The sequence below is a fragment of the Taudactylus pleione genome, unplaced genomic scaffold (genome assembly GCF_031769625.1).
Source record: "Taudactylus pleione unplaced genomic scaffold, aTauple2 ptg000400l, whole genome shotgun sequence".
NCBI lineage: Eukaryota > Metazoa > Chordata > Amphibia > Anura > Myobatrachidae > Taudactylus > Taudactylus pleione.
This window is the reverse complement of record NW_028284802.1, coordinates 3,149,421-3,170,505: the sequence shown is the minus strand read 5'-3', so window position 1 is coordinate 3,170,505 and position 21,085 is coordinate 3,149,421. Positions and strand designations below refer to the sequence as shown.

Here is a 21,085-nt window from a genome sequence, read left to right as displayed (position 1 = left end):
GGGATGAAGACCGCTGATATGGCCGGAAGATTGCGCTCCGCCCAAACCAGGATCCGAGAGACCTCTACGAGAGCCGCCCGACTGCGAGTTCCTCCTTGCCTGTTTATGTAGGCCACGGTGGTAGCATTGTCCGACTGGACCTGCACCGGGTGACCCTGGAGAAACCGCTGTGCCTGCAGGAGAGCATTGAAGACCGCACGGAGTTCCAAGATATTTATTGGAAGCTCCGCTTCTGTCGGTGTCCACCTGCCCTGGAACAAGTGTGGACCCGAAACTGCTCCCCAGCCCCGAAGACTGGCGTCCGTTGTCAACAGGACCCAATTTGGAACCCAGAACGGACGTCCCTTGTTGAGGTGGGTCGTCTTTAACCACCACGCAAGGGACAGGCGAACCTCCGGGGTGAGCACAATCGTCTGGAATTCAGAGACTGAGGCAGCCCGTTCCACTTGGACAGGATCAGGTGCTGCAGAGGTCTGGAGTGAAACTGGGCGTATTCCACCATGTCGAACACCGACACCATGGAGCCCAGTAACCTCATCGCCGAGTGTAAGGACACCCGGCGGCTGTGCAGACAACTGCGCACCCTTGACTGTAAAGCAGAGATCTTGTCCTCCGTCACGAAGATCCTTTGCTGTCCCGAGTCCAATAAGGCTCCAAGATGCAGAATCCTCCGAGACGGGATTAGAGTGGACTTCTGCCAGTTGATTAGCCAGCCGTGCCGTTGCAGCAGTGCAATGGTCAGGTCCAAGTGGTGTAACAGGAGCTCTGGAGATCCTGCCACCAATAACAGGTCATCCAAGTACGGCAACATGCGGACTCCTTGCAGCCGCAGAGAAGCCGCCATGACCGCCATAGCGTCCTGTATGTCCAATGACACCATGTAGTCCCCAGGTTCCAGCGCCAGAATGATGGACCGTAGGGTCTCCATCCGAAACTTCGGGACCCGCAAAGACTTGTTGAGTGCTTTGAGGTTGAGAATCGGACGATATGACCCATTGGGTTTCTGTACCAAAAATAGATTTGAATAGAAACCCTGGCCCCTCTGGGAGAATGGAACAGGCACTATAACTCCAGCCTGGAGCATAGTGTGCAATACCTTCCGCAGCTCCGTAGCCTTGTTCCGGTCTGATGGTAGACCCGTGGTGAAGAATCGAGCCGGGGGTCTGTGCCGGAAGGAGAGGGCGTACCCGTGAGAGACCACCTCCAGAACCCAAGTGTCTGTCGTAGTGAACGACCAACACCGGGAGAACTGCAGCAGGCGGCCTCCCACCCTGGGATCCCCCAAGGGGAGACCCGGACCGTCAGGCCGCAGGCTTGTCATCTGGCTTGGGGGCCGGACGTCTGGTACTCCATGCCTGTTTCCGGGGCTTGACCGATTTCTTAGGGCCAGCCTGTCGAGGAAACGACTGTGGTTTGGGCCTGCCCTGGGCCCTAGATGACCGAAAGGACAATGGTCCAGAACCAGAAGGAGCAGCGGCCGACGGGAGACAAGCAGATTTGGCTGCCGCCAGCGTGGCCACAATCTTATCCAGATCCGGACCGAAGAGAACTTCTCCGGTAAACGGCAACGCTTCCAGACCTTTCTTGGATCTGCGTCCGCCTTCCAGGATCGCAGCCACAAGGTGCGACGAGCAGCTACCGCTGCTGAAGAAATTCTAGACACCAGAGTACTAATGTCTAGAGCCGCCTCGTTGATGTAGGTGGCCGAATCACGGAGATTGCCAATCAACTCCGCCTGTTCGGCCCGACAGTCGGATTCAAAAGAAGCCTCTAATGAATCCGCCCAGCGCTCCATCGCTCTGGCAACCCAGCAAATGGCCATAGCCGGCCGTGCTGCCCCCCCTGCAAGGGAATAAGCGGACTTCAGGCAGATTTCTACCTTGCGGTCCGTAGCATCCCTAAGGGAGGACATGGATGGCATCGGCAATGTGGCACTACGGACAAGACGGGTCACGTGAGAATCCACCTGTGGAGGGGATTCACACTTAGCAAAATAATTATCCGCGAACGGATAAGCCACCGCCAGGCGTCTCTGCGGCTGGTATCTTTTGCCAGGTTGTTTCCACGCCTCCTCTAAATGGTCCACCAACTGACCCGAAAGAGGAAAGACTGTGGCATCGCCCTTCACATCTTTGAAAAAGGCATACTTAGATTTAGCCGCTGGGGGAACTTCGTCCTCAATCACCAAGGCTGTGCGGACCGCCCGAATAAGTCCAGGAATATATACTTTGGACTTAGCATCAGCGTCCTTAGTATGGAAAGGTTCCTGATCGTAAGGATCCAGAATCTCCCCATCATCAGACGTCCCTTCGTCATCCTCATAAGGAGCGGACAGAGACGCCACCGGCCTTTTATGAGGCCGCATCACAGACTCCCCTTGCAACACATCCGACAAGTGCTGTACAGAACTCGTCAGGGAGTTAACCCACGCTGGCTCCTGAGAACCCGGGAGCGGGGAAATAGGGAGACTGTGGGGTACCACCAATTGTCGTGGGAACCCCTGCATGGGTGACGACACCACAGACTGCTGGGACAAACCCATCGGAGTAAACGCGGGCTGCGGAGCTAACTGGCCCACTAAAGCTGTTAACGCCTGAGCGAAACAAGCCCAGGGCGGCTCCTGTACCGGTGCTGTAACCGTAATAGGCCGCGCCATGGACAAACACTGCCGGCAAAGGCCCTCCGCGCTACCCTCCCCCTCCGCTAACGGTACTTTGCACGTGGTACACTGTAGCCGGAGGGGAAAATCACTTTCAGACATGATGGCACCACGTATGTGACCTCTCTCACCAATTAAGTATTAAATAGGCGAGAGACCACCCTGCAGCACCGCACCGCAAGGGCTTTAGCAGAAAGAACAGGGACAGTAATAAAGCTGACAGTTTAGAGAAGAAAAGTTACAGGCAGCGCTAGCACAGTCACATACAATGCAGAGAAATAACAATTCCTGCACTAACAGCGCTGATCACTCAACTACACAGACACAGGGCCTGGTAGGACACAGCGCTGCATACACAGACCTGAGCCACAGCGGAGGAGAGGTATGCGGGGGGACCCAGACCACGATGCTTCCTTCCAGACTTCCAGCAGCGTTCACCATGCGTTGCAGAGAAGATGGCCGCCGAGGAGCAGAGAGAAGCTGGCCTGGGGGAGGAGCGCTGACACAGGACCAGTCAGCACAGTGCAGAGAGGGCTGTGTGCAGCGGGGGAGGCGCCGGCTGTGAGACAGGGAAGGCGCGCTCCCCTGGCATGCATTTAACCCCTGGGACGCCGCAGCGCTACCGCTCTGCTGCGGTCCGCTGTCCCAGGGGGTAGTGGAAGCGCAGGTTGGTCGCCTGGCTCCACGCTGCAGCCAGTCCCCAGGGAGCCCCCTGCCTGGGGACTTAGGACCATGTGATCAGCGGGGACCCACCGCGGGACCCCGCTGCTTACCTCTGTCCCCCTTGAATCCGGCCATGGTCCGGAGCATCTGGGGTCACCGCTAGCTGTGACCCCAGACGCCCACCAGCATCCCCGGATCAGTACCGGCGTTCTGGTACCGGCGGGGTGTAGGGAAGACAGCATGGACGTCAGGACTGACTGTCCATGCTGTTCATCCAGATGTGCAGCCACAGCTGCATGAAGAAAAAGCTTCAGGGGCTCTTCTAGCCCCCACTCCAACAGGTGCACCCGACTCCGGCCGGGCACCAAACTAAACTGAGGTGCCTTGGCCCTGGGGCGGGGTATAGGAGGGGGACCTAGTGCATCCTGGGAGGCTGAAAGCTTAACTCTTTGGTGCCCTGCGACTGACGTCACACCTATACCCCAAGGTATCCTGTGGATACCCTATGGACCCTGAAGTAGAAAATATTCACCATCCACTGCCAGCTAAACCTCACCCATGTGCCAGGCAGGGTCAGTTCCCCAAGTGCCCTCAGCAGAGCAGTCAGTCACTGTACAACACACTGCAGTCACCAGCTATAAATACCCCAAAGCTTAATGCTGGCCATTTATTTATGGTAATAAGCTGGGAGCAATGTTCAGAGGACACGGAATGACCACAGAACTTGGTTTTCCACTCACAGGTTCCTTGGAAAAATAAATGGCAATATCTTCATTATCATCAACATCCTAAAACAAGAGACAGGAGGGAACCGTTCTCATTCCAGCCAAACGCTTTATACTCTCCTAAATGACCACCAATGAGTTTCATGGCCGACTCGCCACAACTTGGTAAATATCCTGTAAAATATATTCTTACATGCAGAGAGCTGTGATGTCACTACTCTCCATATACAAGTAGTGACGTCACATGATGCACTGTGGACGTGTTCCGTGATGGAAGGTATAGCGGTCAGCAAACGTAAAGCGCACACTTTTATATTTCGATCACCACATGATAGAAACTAGCTCTGTCACTATATGCAACGCGTCCATTAGAAGGGATAATAGTAACAGTAATAACTAGAAGTCACCTCAAAGTTTTAGGACCTTAATTAAAAACACTCACTTCGGCATTGTCGGGGATTTCCTCAGTGACTTCTAATATCATAATAGTACGGGGAGGGGGGGGCGACATTGTTCCCATTATATTGATAACATTTGTAATATCAACTAACAGGAGTGTGTCCGAAACATTTTACTGTGATATTTCATTATAGCTCTTAAAAGCAGAGGTTCACTTCCTGTCTCTCCAACCTGTCCGTCTCTGTATCTCTTCCCCTTCTCACCATACCCGCTGGGCTCCGAGGCTCCATCCTCTGCCCTGCGTGAGGTACACCCTCTCCCTGGGAGTCCTTTAGTCTCCAGTATAGGGGTGGCCAATAAGCACCCCTCCCCCTCCCTCCCCCCCTGCTGTTGTAAAACTACAAATCCCAACATACCCTGCAATAGTTTGCCATTTGCCCATGCTGAAACTGGTGCAGGGCATGCTGGGATTAGTAGTTCAACAACAGCTGGAGGGCTGCTTATTGACCACCCCTGCTCCAGTACCACTATACCATGCTTATTCGCCCCTTGACGATACCAAACTCTCATTCTCCTCCTCTCTGGCCTCCCTTGTATCCTTCTCGCCCCATTTTAATCCACCCACAACGTGACGGAGAGATGGGGTAATATAATCCGAGATTAGATATTAGTATGACCAATATTTGACCTTATGTAACTCGTACCCAAATAATATTTTATATTTAATTTATGCAACAGTTTTCAAGTGGACATTAAATACAAGTTCTAACAGTGGAGAACGTCTTTAATATTCCTATTTAGAAGCACCAGCAATCTCCTGCGGCATTATACAGGCCATTCAATTCCAATTATTGTACTGGAAACACAGAGACAAAATAGAAATTCAGGTATGACTATTGAGTATCTGCTGTTTCTTAGTAGAACAATATCACCTGGAACTACGTGTAAGTGACAGCAAATACTGTATATTGTCCATAGCAGTGTATTGCTAATCAATGACCAGTGAGGCCACACTGGGACTACTTAATCACATAATACGGTGCTTTAATCCATAGCAACCAATGAAACATCAGCTTTAGATGAGTCTACGCTATTTTAGTGACCTCAGATACTTGTTAGTGGGACAAGGTGGCTTTGAAACAAATCAGGACTTACCTTAGGTAAGTGTTTGTCAGGACAGCGCGGTGCCACAATGGTTTACACATTCATGCTGACGCGTTTTACTTCCCTGTCTAATTGTTCTCCAAGGCTGATACAGAGCTTCCTGTCACTCCAGCCTGTGATGTCTTATGTAGGACGTGGGAAGCTGGTGGAAGATGATGGAAGCTTAGAGTTACCGTAAGGCTGAGCATACAGCAGGGAGCAGAAGCAGGACTTCTGGAGAGGGAATTTATAATTGGGGGTCTGTAATTGTTTATGGCACTACCTGACCCTCAGCACATACATGTAGCATAGGTAAATTAACCAACGTCAGTAAATAATGACTGTTATTTTTGTCAGTCAGTAAGACAAACAAATAGTTTAGGTTATGGAGGAGGGGGTTAGAAACTTGCAAACATGACTAAATTACCACTGTTTTTGTTACCTCATCGTTATCCCCTACCCCATCACTGCCATCTACATTTCCTGCTCCTCTGCCCTCTCTCTATTCCTGCACCCCCCCCCACAAGCCCCCACCTCACTCCTTGTTCATCCATGCCAAAAGCATCTATCACCTTCAACTTTTACTCCTCCATCTTATGCCCTAAATCTGTTATCTCGTACTGCACCCTCACTTACCTCTCCCTCATCTACTCTATGAGTCTCTGGTGCTTTATCCTTCCTACACCCAGGTTCCGGCACGGTCCCCTCACCTTGTGGTAACTCTCTCCTTACATCACTAACCTGCCTCATTCCTCATCTCCTTACCGCCACTCTCTCTTCCCATCCCGTGACTTTCCCGCTACCTTCTCACACTCTCATAGCCCAGCGTCCTCCCTCTTCATTTCCACTTCCATCCCCTCACTCCACATCCCAGCTCCATCCATACTAACCTTCCATATCCCACCTGCACCACAACCTTCTTTCCCCTCAGGTGACCCACTTATAACATGGGGTAGGGGGAGATGTATCAAGACACTGCTACCTATAAACTTCTCTCCTTATTTTCCTCACTTGGCCTCTCACAGTAGACTTCCTCTCCCACCCACTGTAATGGTCGCTCCATTCACCTCATCTTTTCCCTTTTCTCCAGTCTCTCCCTGCCTCCCGCAACTTTCCCGCCTCCTAAATCCATATCACCAAGTATCAACTACATGCCCTGAAATCCGCCATCAACTGATACCCTCCTCTCTCCATTTACTGTCCTGGCATGCCCCAAGCAGTGTATCTCCCTTTACAACCTCCCTCAACTCATCTGCCACCGCACGCCAAACTTATCCATTACATACAGAAATGCTCTTCTACAGCCGAACGCAACTGGAGGAAATCTCCTTCTCACACCGACCTCAAATCCATTCTCTGATAGTACAGCTCTGCCCTCTCATTTACCAATCATATTTTATATCAGATGCAGTTAGCACTTTTAACTCTCTCCTTTGCCCTCTCCATCCTCTCTTACAGCACTTCAATTTGTTACTGATTTCAACTCCAAAATGTATATGTCCAGGAATCTCCTCCTGCCACGTCCCCTCTCACTCTGTGGGCCAATCCACTTTGTTTTCTCCCCCCCCCACCAGTCTCTGAGAACTGTGTCCATGTTCTCTGGTCATCTTATATCCCCTTTACAATACCCTCACCTCCCCCCTAAAACCAATGCACCATATATTCTTTCTACTCCTGTCAACGTCTTTCCCTTCTACCTGCCCCCTACATCCCATCTCCTCTCACCTCCTCTGCTACTTATCTTCCGTCACTAATTATCTTCTCTCTGCCAGGTCTATGGGTCATCTCCCCCAGCTTCACACACTGTGGACCAGATTGGGTATAGGGGAATCAGTATGCATGACCGCCAGACCTCAGCCCGGCGGATCAAGTCCCGACGCAGGAAGGCCGGGCAGATGAAGATCCCAACTAAGCTAACTACCCCAACCCTCCCTTAGTGGTGCCTAACCCTAACCTGCCCTCCTAGTGCCTAACCCTAACCTCCCCCCAGGAGGTGCCTAAACCTACCCCCGGGGGTGCCTGACCCTAACCCCCCGTTCCCCTAGCCTAACCCTAAGTCCCTGCGGGAGAAACTAAACCTAACCCTCCCTCCCCACACCCTAAACCTAACCCTCCCGGGGGGTGTCTAACCCTAAACTCTCCCCGAGGGTACCTGACCCTAACCCCCCGTTCCCCTAGCCTAACCCTCCCGGGGGGGGGGGTGCCTAGCCCTAAGTGCCCCCGGGAGACCCTAAACTTAACCCTCCCCCCGCTCGGCTTACTTACGATCGGTATGCCGGGTGTCGAGATTTCAACGTGGGGCTAATGATAAGCGTCGGTATTTAGACGCCAATCATTAGTCCCATGCCGGGATTTCAGTGTCGGGACGTCTGCGGTCGGCATTTCGACCGTCAGCTTCCTATCTACATCCCGGGTATAGGATGCTGGCTGTCAGAATACAGGCAGCAGATGTGAGTGGCTGGCGCTACGTTCCCTGTGAGGTCTAACAATAGACCCAGAATGCAGTTGGGAAATGCAGGCACTTTCAACAGGGCCCCTCAGAGGAATAATTGTATTGTGAGGTGGCTCCGGCACTTCCTGTGGTCTAATGAAAGTTGTTTCTTTTTGGTGTTTTTCTCAAACAATATATATGTGAAAGAAAAAAATAATGTATAGTGTAAAACCGTAATAATGTCTTAAAAATAGTGAGAGATCGATGTATACTCACCCTTTGGAAGGGAGTTATAGACGTTGGACTGAATATTCACAGTGGTCCCGCGGTGGTTACAGAATACAACGCCGGTCTTTAAAGTGAGGTCTTCAGTTCCTCCCACACGTTATATATGTTGTAAATGGAGAAATAAATCCATGAGATGACCCCTAGAACTTCGTACAGACAGAGTCCAACGTCTATAACTCACATCGATCTCTCACTATTTATAAGACATTGTTACGGTTTTACACTATATATTATTTTTTTTTTCTTTTACATATATATTATTTTAGAAAAACACCAAAAAAGAAAAGACTTTTATTAGACCACAGGAAGCGCCAGAACCACCTCACAACACAAGAATACAGACAGCAGCACCCGTCAGTCACAAACCTGACAGTAAGAGGTAAAGTTCCCTAACGCTAACCCTTAACCCTCCCCAGTTACAAAACCTAACCTCCCCCTTAGTGCCTAACCCTAACCCCCTATACTTACCTTCGGGATGCCAGCGGCCAGGGACCTGACTGTTGTCAGGATTCCGGCGCTGATATTTAGACCGTCGGCTGGAATGCTGACTACATCCCCTGTGGACCACTTACTCCTGCCGTTCTCCATTAGCACTAGGTACCACTATTCTGTCCTAGTTCCCTTCCAGCCTCACCAACTTCTACCTCCAACGCCTTCCTCTACCCTATGTACCCTTTCCTTCACTTCCTGCATATTCTCTTTGTTACTTATTGTACATCGTATTATGGTGTTATACAAAGTTATATGCTTCTATCCCTCCAGCTTTCATGCTGTATTAAACGGTTATGATTTCAATATGTCCTTTTTTTGCCTGCCCTCCTGCATTGTTGTGTGAGTCGGGGCTATTTCAGAGATGGACACTAATGCAAATGCAGCTGCGAAAATATGCTACAGCATCTAACGCTCACCCGAGCATAGAGACACCACTGCTGCCTTCTCCTATCCGGCAAGTCTGAGCTCTCATGCTGTGAAGGAGATGGCAACGGCTAATTTATGCAGCCTATGAAACGGCGTTTAAACGGTCTACGTTTGCCTAACCCGTCCGTCCACCCGTTACCTCCCCCAAATACTATCACTCGCTTTGTGAGTGAATCCTCTGTCAGAACGAAATTGTAAAATAATCGCAGCGCGTGCACGGTGCGACTTCATTCAGCAGGGCATCCCCTATACAATTTTCTGTCAGATATCTGTCCAATCTGGCTGGTTGGAATGAAAACCTGGTAATGGATGGGAGCAAATGACAATCGTCCATTTCCTCACAAACACTGTAAAATAGCCAAAAAATGGTCGTCCAGACAAATTGGTTAAAACACACAAATGTAACCAATTTTAACAGTTTTTTCTGTCCTTTTTTCAGTGTTTAAAATAGGGATGTGCAGGCTCGGATAGGTTCGAGTTTGCACGTGGAGACAAAAGTCCAGGAATGATGATGTTCGTCCATGTAAGATGACGTTTTGCCTCTTTCTGAGTTCCGTTTTTTTGGAGGGAAAAATCCGAACTCCACGTGCAAACTCGAACCTATCCGAGCCTGCACATCCCTAGTTTAAAACCATATGATCAACTGTCATTTGCTCCCATACATTACCAGGTTTTCACTCCAACCAGCCAGTTTGGACAGATATCTGACAGATAATTGTATAGTGGATGCCCAGCTTTATACGCATGCGTAATGCAAACAATCGCTCCATCTGCGTATATATCGCCATTGCGTTCCTCTCTGAATTAGGCCTTCCATCCAGACACCATTGTGTGGTATATTTATATATATTAAAGAAGTCATAATACTAATGCACTGCAAATAATAGCACCAAACAAATAATTATGTGACACTGCGGGTTTATAAACACCCTTTTCCGAATCTGCCTACCGTAATGCGCGGAAAAATGCCCAACACCAGCTGCCCTTGGCGGCTTACGGCTGATTGAAGCCTCCCCCTAATACTGTTACTATTCTCACCTTTGCAGTCATTTTGGTATAACATAACAATGTATCATAAAAAGAATTGTCAGGAAACTTATGGAAAGAGATATTTACAAGAAGCTGGTAACCATTAACAACAGATAAACAAATAGCACATCTCTCTATACACTGAATTACATCCCATCAATCGCATTCCCTGTAACACACTCCATACAGTATATATTATTTACAATCCCTCACACTACAGTACTGTATATTGCATAGATCAGGGGCTCTGTACTGTACAAGTGCCAGCATGCATTGTTTACAATAAATCTCTTCCAGCAATCATGAGAATTAGAGTCATAAATAATTCCAGCACCACGGAGTCTGGACACCAATAATAATAATAATTCAGGTTCCCATAACGTCCCCGGTGCAGGAAATCTGTATAAGGCTGAGGGCTCCAAGGCTGCCCAGTACATTGCATTAATGCGGCCTCCATCTCAGTGACCATGCACCCGCCTGTACCGCGGACATGTGATCGCACAATCAGTACACAAGAAGTGAGAAGGACGCTGCCATACCTGCTGCTGCACAAATAAGGGAGGCTGTGCAGGAAGGGAGCCCCGGCTGGCGGGCCGTTCCTGTTTACTCCGCCATTTCCGGGAGTTGTAGTTCGGCGGGGTGGAGAATGCATGAGACAGACGGGCAAGCAGGACTACAACTCCCGAAGACCCTTGGGAGGAGCCTAGTCATGTGACGTCCGGTAGCCAATCCGTGCAGAAAACTGGTGTCCCCGTTCACATTATCATCAGTGAGTCTCTGTCTGTAGTGACTGAGCTGGGTAGGTTCAGTTGAAGTTCAGTGATGTGGAAAGTGAATGGCAGAGATATCAGGGGAGGGCCAGGTGCAGACCTACAGATTTATATGGTGGAGCACATTAGCAGGTGCTTCAGGCTTTGACCAACGGTGCAGCTGGGTTCGTGGACTGAAAGCAGAACAGGGGGGATGGCCAAATGGTGGTCCTCCCGTATCCATCTATTGAATCAAAATGGATCTTTTTTTTTTTTTTGTATGTAATACGTAAAATAATCATGCAAATAATATTGATCTCCCAGATCGCTAATATTATTGCGCTTTCGCAGTTTGGGGCGTGAAAGATAGCTCGTGCATGCGCAGTTGAAAAATAATAGGTCTCGCATGCATATTAACAAGGGAGATGCCGGGATACATCACGTTCCAGGATCGATCAAAAAATCGCAATGCGCCCCTCCTGTCTCCTCACACATCGTACTCTGGAAACTTTTCACAAAAGAGTTGTCTGGAGGGTGTGGAGCCATGAAATCTGAAGGGGTGGTCTCTGGGCTGCTCACTACCTGGATAAAGTCCTTGGGTGGATATTCAGAGGGATATTTGAATAGTTTAATGAGACTGCACACCAGCCATGGATGTAGAAGTGGACACAGTGGGTCTCTAACAGAGTGTCCCCTTGAAGGGTCGCGCCGATAAGTCCTAAGAAGCTTGACTGGCAGTTGTGATATCCGCCCAACAGATACAGCTCTCCTCATTGCGGTCATCTTAACCCTCCAGTCGTGGTACAAGTACTACACAAGTCCAAAGCGGGATCCAAAGAGATATGTAATATCTGGTGGATTGCTATGAGATGCTTGCGGCAGCGGCTAGCAGTGCTAGGTGATTGGAGCAGAGGAGCCGCCAGAGTGATGAGCAGCCCACAAACAGTGGGTTGTTTATGCTTTGACTGATTTATCAAACTACTAAAAGCAGGTGTAACTGGCTAAAAGACATGTTTCCCACTTGCCCTTTGTATTAATTTGTGACCGCTCATTATAACCCCACACTGGGGGAACCTATTTATCAAATTTCAAATTATACCACTGAACAGCACAATAAAGAAACTCATGCAGCCCGTAATACCACAATGACAAGAACCATCCACCTTGTAACAAACATGGAGTATAAAAATCAAATGATGTTACATTGGCGCTTGTTTCTCACTCTTGGGTGTTGGAGGAATCAAATCCAATTCATCGGTAGATAAAAAAAGAAAATAAATGTCCCATTATAGTGCACCAGGTTAAGCACTAAATACACCCTTGTGTATACGTGGCACGTTAGAAGGTGGTGAGGTATTCTTTTAACATAGAAAAGAGCCTTCTATTCACACCTTCTTACGTGGAGTAAGTATCACGCCGAACTGTAATCAATCTGGTTCTGTATATCACCAGTTTTAATCTATTTGCATGGACACCATGAAAATAAGTGTGAGGGAAACTCTAGCGCATTATTTATTTATTTATTAACGGTTTCATATATAGCGCGGCATATTCTGTTGCGCTTTACAATTGGAACATGTACAGAACAAAACTGGGTAATAACAAACAGATATATAGGTAGGAAGGCCCTGCTCGCAAGCTTACAATCTATATTATCCCAATACAATATTAAATAAGACAATTCACACACTTACACTAAAAGTCCCAGCTTGCCTATCAGATGGAGCAAATACAGGCATATAGCTAAGTGTTTAGCGGTCCCGTTCCCCTGCGCTTCGTTCCACTCTGGTAGATATTTGGAAAGTACCAGCTTCACAAATTTCGACCAAGGACGATCTTTCTCCTCAGTGCCATGTATACACAAGGGTGTTTTTAGTGCTTACTGCTTCACACTATATTGGACCATTTATTTTCTTTTTCTTGTCCCAATGAACTGCACTGTCTGGTATGTAAAAAATAAAATTGTTAATTTCTACTTAAAAAATAATTGAATTACACAGGTTCATATTTACATTTACAAAAGTTTGGTCCGATTCAAAGTTTGCTACTTTGGGGGCACCAGCAAAAAATATGAATAAAATATTAGACAGTCCTGGGTGCACTCCCCTAGATAAATCTACACAACGCTCAATGTGACTAAAACAAATCCGTTTCTCCGCACAGAATGCATCATATTTATTAGCAAAGAAAAGTGACAAAGGTTTGTTACATTTTGTCACCTGAAAAGAAACTTGATTGAGATTATCATAAACTACCTCCTGCTGGGGCCCTGTGGTGCCTAAATCAGCCCGGCCATTAATGGAAGCAGGTGAATGAGGAGTCATACGTAATACTGTAGAACAAGTAAGTAGAGGTAGGGCCATGGTGCCTTTGCTAACTAAAATGGCCGCTCGCTGCATCACCATGTCACTAGGCAGTACCCAGCCCATGTACATAGGGGAAAACACACTACTGTGCAATCGTGGAGCTACCTACTTCAACAAGAGCCAAAGGTGTCACCTAAAACACAAGGTCTCAATATACAATGTATACAATATACTAGCGTGTACCCAAGTGAGTATTCATGCGTAACTCCAGCAGTGATGAATGAGGAGGTAAATAAACTCACTTAGCGGACGAAGTCATAAGATTCGATACATGTAAAAAAACAAAATAATAGTGTAATACTGCATCAGTGCCATAAATGTATATACTTAATCGCACTGTAGCAGGGGAGGATCAGATCTAGGGTCTAATTTTCAATGATGGAGGTGGCGGTGGTGAGGTGTTAGGTCTGGGATCTGATTTTTAATGCGTAAGGGGGAGGTTTTGGCTCTGATTTTAAACGAATAAAATAAAATGTGGTAATAATGAATTAGTATTTATTACACCAATCTAAGGTTGTCACTATCTTACTCTTACATTTTTGCTGTATCTCTAGTAGATTTTTTATTTTTAAGGTAAAAGTAAAGGTTTTTATGCCAAGTAAATAATATTCTTTTTTACATATGGAGTAGAATGATTCTTGCATTGTATTACAATTGTCTCTGTATTGTACTAGAATGGTCCCTGTATTGCACTGGAATTGTCCCTGCATTGTATTAGAATGGTTCCTGCATTGTTTGTCGATCACTAGAGGGTTCCCTGTATTGTGTATCGGTCACAAGAGCGTTCCCTGTATTGTGTATCGGTCACTAGAATAATGTCAGCTTAGTCAGAAGAGGCTGGTATATGATGTATTTATTTATAGTCCTTTGTCATAACAATTTTTCACTTATTTCAATAACTATTTAAACCACACTCACATTAGGCAAACCACACCCACATTAGGCAAACCACACCCACATTAGGCAAACCACACCCACAGACCATTATTCCCGATGCATGCGCTGGTAGAAAAGCCGGGACACTTGCTTACATCTGCCTCCCAGGCTGAAAGTTGCCAGCCAGCCCCTGGTTATATGGACTAGAAGTGCTCCAGTCTAATAATACAGTTTTCTTTTAAAATATAATAACTGTGTGATTATAGTGCCTGGGGCTGCGTAACAGTCACCTCTCTGTCAGGGAAGAAAAAGGAAACACACCTGTTGTGATTGATGGAATCTACCTGAGCCACTGGACACTGAAGATGGCGTTGCACTACAAAGCCCAGACTGGCCAGGCACATAGGTCCTGATTCTGCTATACGGCCTTGGCGGTCTGCCTAATACATTCTGCTAATGCAAGCCTCTGCCTGTTTATGCTGAACATCCGTGTGTCTGCATGTGGAAAACAAGGACGGCCACTGTATTTCCATCCATAGCCATCATGGTTAGTATCAGGACTCACACCCTCCCCATTCTGGGTGCAAATTCTGCACCTAACACAGGCCCCCACCTGCGTCTGCATACTGTGTGCGAGCACGGAGGTCAGTCTACATGACAATGACACTTCCACTGGAAGGACAGCTCTGTGCTATAGTATGGCCAACGCCTAGTAACCGCACATAAGGGTTAAATAAAAAAAAATGTTGACCATGTGTGTCAACTGTTTAAACCTGTTGAAATTTTAAACAATGTCGACCTTCTTCACTATTGACTTTTTGTACCTGTCAACCTTTTGAATGTCAACCATCTGGTGTCGACCTTTTGTCCCTGTCCACCTATACATTATTGATCTTTTATACCTGATTTTTCCTGCTGATGTTACTGCAGGGGGTTGCGACACTGGAATGGTGATCTCCTGCATCTCCTTGTTGTCACAATTTTATAGCCTCTAATACGGGCACAGGTCTCATCTGCTAGTGTTACTGCACGGGGTTGGAATGCACTGATTGTAGATGGCATTACTGGTTGGCATGCATTGCTAGTAGATTGTAATACTACAGCATCCTCTGCCAGTGACTCTGCAATCAGAACGAGACACAACATTGTTACTGATATGTTTATGTGGACGTACTCTGGGCCTGATTCAAAGCCGGGCGCTCTGACAGAGCACTCGCTCTGAATCAGGGCCGTCCTTCTTGTTTTTCAGAGCGGCCTCCCGGCCGCTCGCATAGCTGTAGGTGACCACCCACAACTATAGCGAGCGGCCAGGAAGATGGTCGCGGTCAAGACCATCACGACCATCGGGCTTGCGATGAGACCCTTGTGGTAGGGTCTCATTGCCGCAAGCCCCAGAGTGCTTTCGGCTCTAACAGAGCCGAAAGCACTCCCACTGACATCACTTGTGATGTCAGTGGGGCCGGCCCCAGACGGTAGGCGTTCCCATGGGAACGCCTCCGTCTGGGCAGCCACTCCTCCGGCCCGCCCACCAAAGGGGGCGTGCTGTCCCTCAACATCGACTGCACGCCCCTTTTGGTACGAGACCCGGAGCAACGGTTTGCCTGTCGCTATCCGGGTATTGCGCATGCGCACGACGGAGCCGGCTCCGTCGTGCGCATGCATACTGGGCCACCATCGAACGGCTTGCGAGCACATAGCGCTCGCGAGCGGGTCTGAATCAGGCCCTCTGTATCCTACAATGCCCCAGTGGCAATGCTGCAGCATCCTTTGCCAGTGATTTATATACAAGAAAAGGAAACTAACCGCACAGGATGTAGATTATATCATGTAAATTATAGAACACCTACTGCCATCCTATAGGACATAAGTGCGTATTGGGCCAGGGGGTGCTACCACTTCACAATAAGTTTGGATACATAAAAAATGGAAAGGCAAAGATTTGTGTTCTGTAGTCTACAAGGACAGAATATAATAAAAAAATACCTTTTTTCATACTGCATATTAAAATACAATGAAAAAAAATGACTGGATAATAATACCCAGATTATAGAGAATGTGAATAAAGATAGAAATAGTGATTAAAAACTGCTGTGTGCAGGAATGCCGCTGTATGTGCCTCTATTAATATTATTGAATGAAAAAAATTATATTACAATATCAAATAAAGAAAACATGCATTGCAGAGGATGTCCACAGTGTGGTGTGATATCCACTGTGTTATATTCTTTAAATGGATGGACACATGGCTGATTACATGTGATGTGGAGAGTCTTTATATGAGCATAAGCCACGAAAATGGTATCAATAATACTTCCTCGGTATGGACCAGGAAAATGTCCTTAATGAACCTATAATTACACTTCTTCATTTTGTCCTGACCAAAATCTCTTTGTATGTAATGACAACTTCTACCTCCAGGAATGGAGGACTGCGATGGGGAGCACTTGTGCCCCACATATGCAAACCTGTACCTGGGGTGGTGGGAGAGGGAGCTTGTCTTCAATGAGAAGGATGAATTGTACGCTTGCCACATTTCTTTGTGGCTGAGATACATAGACGACCTACTGAGAGTTCACATGAAGGGACTGCCCAAAGGGGAGTTCCTCCGCACTGAACGGAACTGTTCAAAAGAGGACATTTACTTAAAGAGGGCAGAACAATCGAGCAATAGACTCAAAGATCGAGGATATAGTAACAGAATCATTAAGAGGGACTTTAAAGAAACTAAAAGATACAGTAGGGACTAGTTACTTACATCTACCAACAAGAGAAGAAATCCGATGAGAATGTAAGATTTATTGGAACCTATTGCCAGAAATGGTGTGAAATCCAGAATATCCTTAATAAGAATCTGAATGTTTTGAGGACAGACATGGATCTATCAAAGTCATTGCAAGAAAGAATTCACATTAGCTAGCGACGCCCAAAGAAACTTAGGACCTCATTCAGAGGCGCTCGCAAAATGCGAGCGCTCACTCTGAATGAGGGCAGCCGCATCTATTTTCCGACCCAGCCTCCTGGCCGCTCGCTAGGCTGTGGGTGACCACGGCCAGGTTGATGGTCGCGATGGTTAAGATCATCGCGACCATCAGGGCTTGCGACGAGACCCTTGTGATAGGGTCTCGTCTAACGCCATCCTCAGTGAGCTTTCGGCTCTATTAGAGCCGTAAGCTCACCACTGTGATGTCAGTGGGGCCGTCCCCAAACGGCAGGCGTTTCGTCAGCAACGCCTCCGTTTGTGTAGCCACCCCCCCGCCCCACCTACAAAATGGGGCGAGCTGTCGATCACCATCGATAGCCGCCCCTTTTGTAGTGAGTCCCGGAGCGAGAGAATTTCTCTCTCGCTCCGGGGCTTGCGCACGCGCAGTGCGGCCTCTGCGCGTGCGCAGGGCCTCAACATCGACCCGCTTGCGAGCGCATAGGCACTTGCGAGCGGGTCTGAATGAGACCCTTAGAGATATACTTATACACAGACCATTTGGGAAAAGTGTAAAAACCTATATATTTAAAAAAAAGGATCACACAAGTGTGGCACGTGTAAGGCCAGGTCAGTGATGATCACAGAAAAATCATTTTGTGATAAATTTAACAAGACTTGGTGGATTAATGATTACATCTCATGTGAAACAGCCAGTGACTTAGATTATATTGGGAAAATCAAGAGACCTCTGAAATGGAGAATATTAGAGCACATATCAAGTATCAGAAATGCTCAAAAAGATCAATACCATCAAGGCAATCCAAATGACCTTCAGGCCTTTGGAATGCTGAAAATCAATATGGGTATTAGAGGTGGTAATGTGGATGAAGAACTCCTGAGACAGGAGACGAGACAAAATTTTCTAATGAATACAGTATCACCTGGAGGTTTAAATGAAGAGAACAACTATACAGTCTACTTGTAAGAGAGATATCTTATTTGGAATCCCGAATGAAACTGATAGAATCTTGCTGTGACTATATATGAGAAGATTAATCTCCAGCAGATTTGAATTAGGCAACTTAAATATATTGTAGAGCCACCATATCTGCCCCACACGTATCAAGTTATACTTTGTTCACAATATTGTTTATGGGACACACAAATGTATGTGACTCTCTATTCTGAGATGAACTCTCCTCCTAATACGTCATCTAGTTACAGATCTCTTTGGAGATCTGTGATGGAAGAATAGCCTCTCATATTATCTCACTATGAGGGGTATTCAATATGAAACGTTAACTTCACTGTCGAAGTTAACGTTTCATATCGGAGTTTTTACCTGCGTTAAAGTATCGGGCGCGCTCCCGCTAATCCCCGTATTCAATATAAAATTAACGAAAACGGAAAACTCCGAAGTTGGATTTGCGTAAAGTTACGAATTTTTCCTTAAAAAAATTGTAAGACCCCCCTAAAGTTATAAAAACATGGGGGAACACTATGGGTACCCCCGTTTTAGCCTTTAATTGAAAGTCGGAGATTTAAATAGCCGCAGCAGGTGTTTTTTTCCCGACATTGAAGAGGTGTTGCAGAAGAGCACTTAGGTTATTTTTTTTCGTTTTTTTAAGTGGTCCCATCAAATTTTAGGTACATGAAAATGGGTACTAGCATATTTTTAAGTCCCTATAGTAAGTTTTTAAAAATTCTGCATTTGTGCACCTGCCGCTATAATTCTATTCTAGAAAACACCTGCCGCATACATGCAGAATAGCCCTGAACCTATTTCCCTATTGTTAAAAAAATTTTCCCATTTTTTTTTTTCACCCCAATTTTTTTATTCATTTTTTGGGGTGTCCCTATTTTTTAAAAAAACTTTTTTTTGACACAGTTCTTTTTTAAATGTCATTCCCAGGGGTGCAGGCTATTTTTTTAAAGCCTGCACCCCTAAACCCCAATTCTGCACTTTTTTTCGACACCTATTCAATGGTGAAAAGTTATCCCTGTTTTTTATCAAAGACTTTTCAAAACTGCGATAAGTCTTTGAAATTGAATATGGTGTAAAAGTAAAACCTGCGATAATGACGTCATACCTCCAATATTAACACAAAAACGATGTTTTCGCTCCCATATTGAATACCCCTGTATAACTATCCTATATTTTTTTTACTCCAACACCTTAGTTATGATTTTTGGATATGGATCTTAGCCTCACTTTAAACACTTTAGATGTGAATTTTTGTCACCACACCACACACATCTTTTGGATATTTTAAGCACCTTATTTTTTAGTATTGATACTTTTTGCAACACTACATATGATCACATATACATTTTAGTCACACAGTTTGCTGTTTGGATCAATATATTTGTATCTTACTGATTAACCATTATTATGTTCACAACAATCCTTTATAATTCTTTACACTTTTGATATCACATAATTATTTTATTTTTCACTTATCTTATTTCACCTTATAGCTACACTCCACGGAGTACGGTAACAATTAAGAGATGGACATTGATGGTCGATGTTTGGTGAACATCAATGTTTTTCTTGCGATTTTAATGTTTTTACCATTCAATGGTAATCATTCGATGGTGTTCTGATGGTGACTTCTTTTCTTTAAGTACTAAAAGCTCTGCCTCCCCTGGCTGCTGTGTGCTGTGTCTCTGCATGTGATGATCTCCATGGTTCATGCTGCTGGGATCGGAGGCTGTCTCTCACTGCCTCAGATCTCTCTGCTACCTCTGATTGGCTCTCTGAGACAGTGAGAGACAATCAGTGTGCAGCCCTGGCCCTGCAGCAGCAGTCACTCACAGACACAGTGAGACAGTGAGCAGGTCCCAGACTCCCAGTGTCAGCCCAGCTGTGACGCAGCAGCAGTGGCAGTGACAGTGCTTTTATGTCCTCCTCATCCTCAGCTCTGTCTGCCTGACTCAGCTGTTTGTCTGTTGCCGCTTCGGCTCCGAGCCCCACCCCTTGATTATTCATATAAATAGTTTTAACCATCAAATTCTTTCGATGTGATGGTAACTTACCATCACATCGAAAGATTCAATCGTGGAAGCCCTGCCATCATTTGATGGTGGGCTTCCGATGTCCATGCCTAGTAACAAATAGTTACTTATATGAATTAGGGATGGACATCAAAATCTGACGTTTACTAACCATCAATGGCCCTCATTCAGAGCCGCTCGCTAGCGGCCGTACGCTCGTTCCGAGCGATGTTCGCACATCTGCGCATGCGTGCGGTTTTTAGTACGCATGCGCGAACCAGTCAGTGCGGCCGAAAATCGATTGTACGCTGTATAGCAAGTGCCTGCTATTTTGAGTGACAGAAGGAGGCGTATGTGGGTGGTAACAGGGGAAGGTGCTTGTAAACGGGGGAGTGGAATTCGAACGCAGGCGTGCTTAAAGGTCAAAACGGGTGTTTTAAGGGAGTGCATAATTAATACAGCAGCGTCATTGACCACGTCACTTGGTTTTTTTTAACTCAGAACTGCTCGCAAAATAGCGGTTGAAAAAACCAACCACAAGAATAGCGAGCAGTTCATACGCTGTACGATGTACTCGATTAATCTAATAAATAGCGGACATGACGTATGGTGCGATCGGCCAGGGGGCGTTTTTAACAAATAAACGAGCGTATGTTTTGCTCGCTCGTTCAGACTTAGAGGTGTGAACAGATTGCAATTTGCAAACGGATCATTTGAATAGCCACCCCTTGTTTTTGAACGAACGACCGCAAATAGCGAACGGCTCTGAATCAGGCCCAATGTTTTTTATTGGATGGTAGTGTTTTCACCATTCGATGGTGACCTTCAGATGTTTATCACCATGGAATGGAAATCATTCAATGGTGGTCCGATGGTGGCTTGTTTTTTTTTATTGCAAATAGCTGTGCCTCCCCAGGCTCCT

General features: G+C 46.6%; 1 protein-coding gene across 4 annotated transcripts in view; it reads right to left on the bottom strand.

Moving 5' to 3' along the window:
• Positions 1–10,883, bottom strand: part of LOC148506525 (uncharacterized) — a 79,393-nt gene extending 68,510 nt beyond the window's left edge. For 2 of the 4 annotated variants that reach the window (XM_088446652.1, XM_088446655.1), the window contains exons 1-2: positions 10,795–10,883; positions 5,602–5,752 (exon numbers count right to left, since the gene is read on the bottom strand). The gene's annotated coding sequence lies outside the window, so the exon portion shown is untranslated. Of the gene's footprint in view, positions 1–5,601; positions 5,753–8,296; positions 8,474–10,794 lie in introns of those variants that run through there. The other 2 variants (XM_088446653.1, XM_088446654.1) reach the window with 2 other exon arrangements.
• Between the last annotated feature and the right edge of the window lie 10,202 nt (positions 10,884–21,085).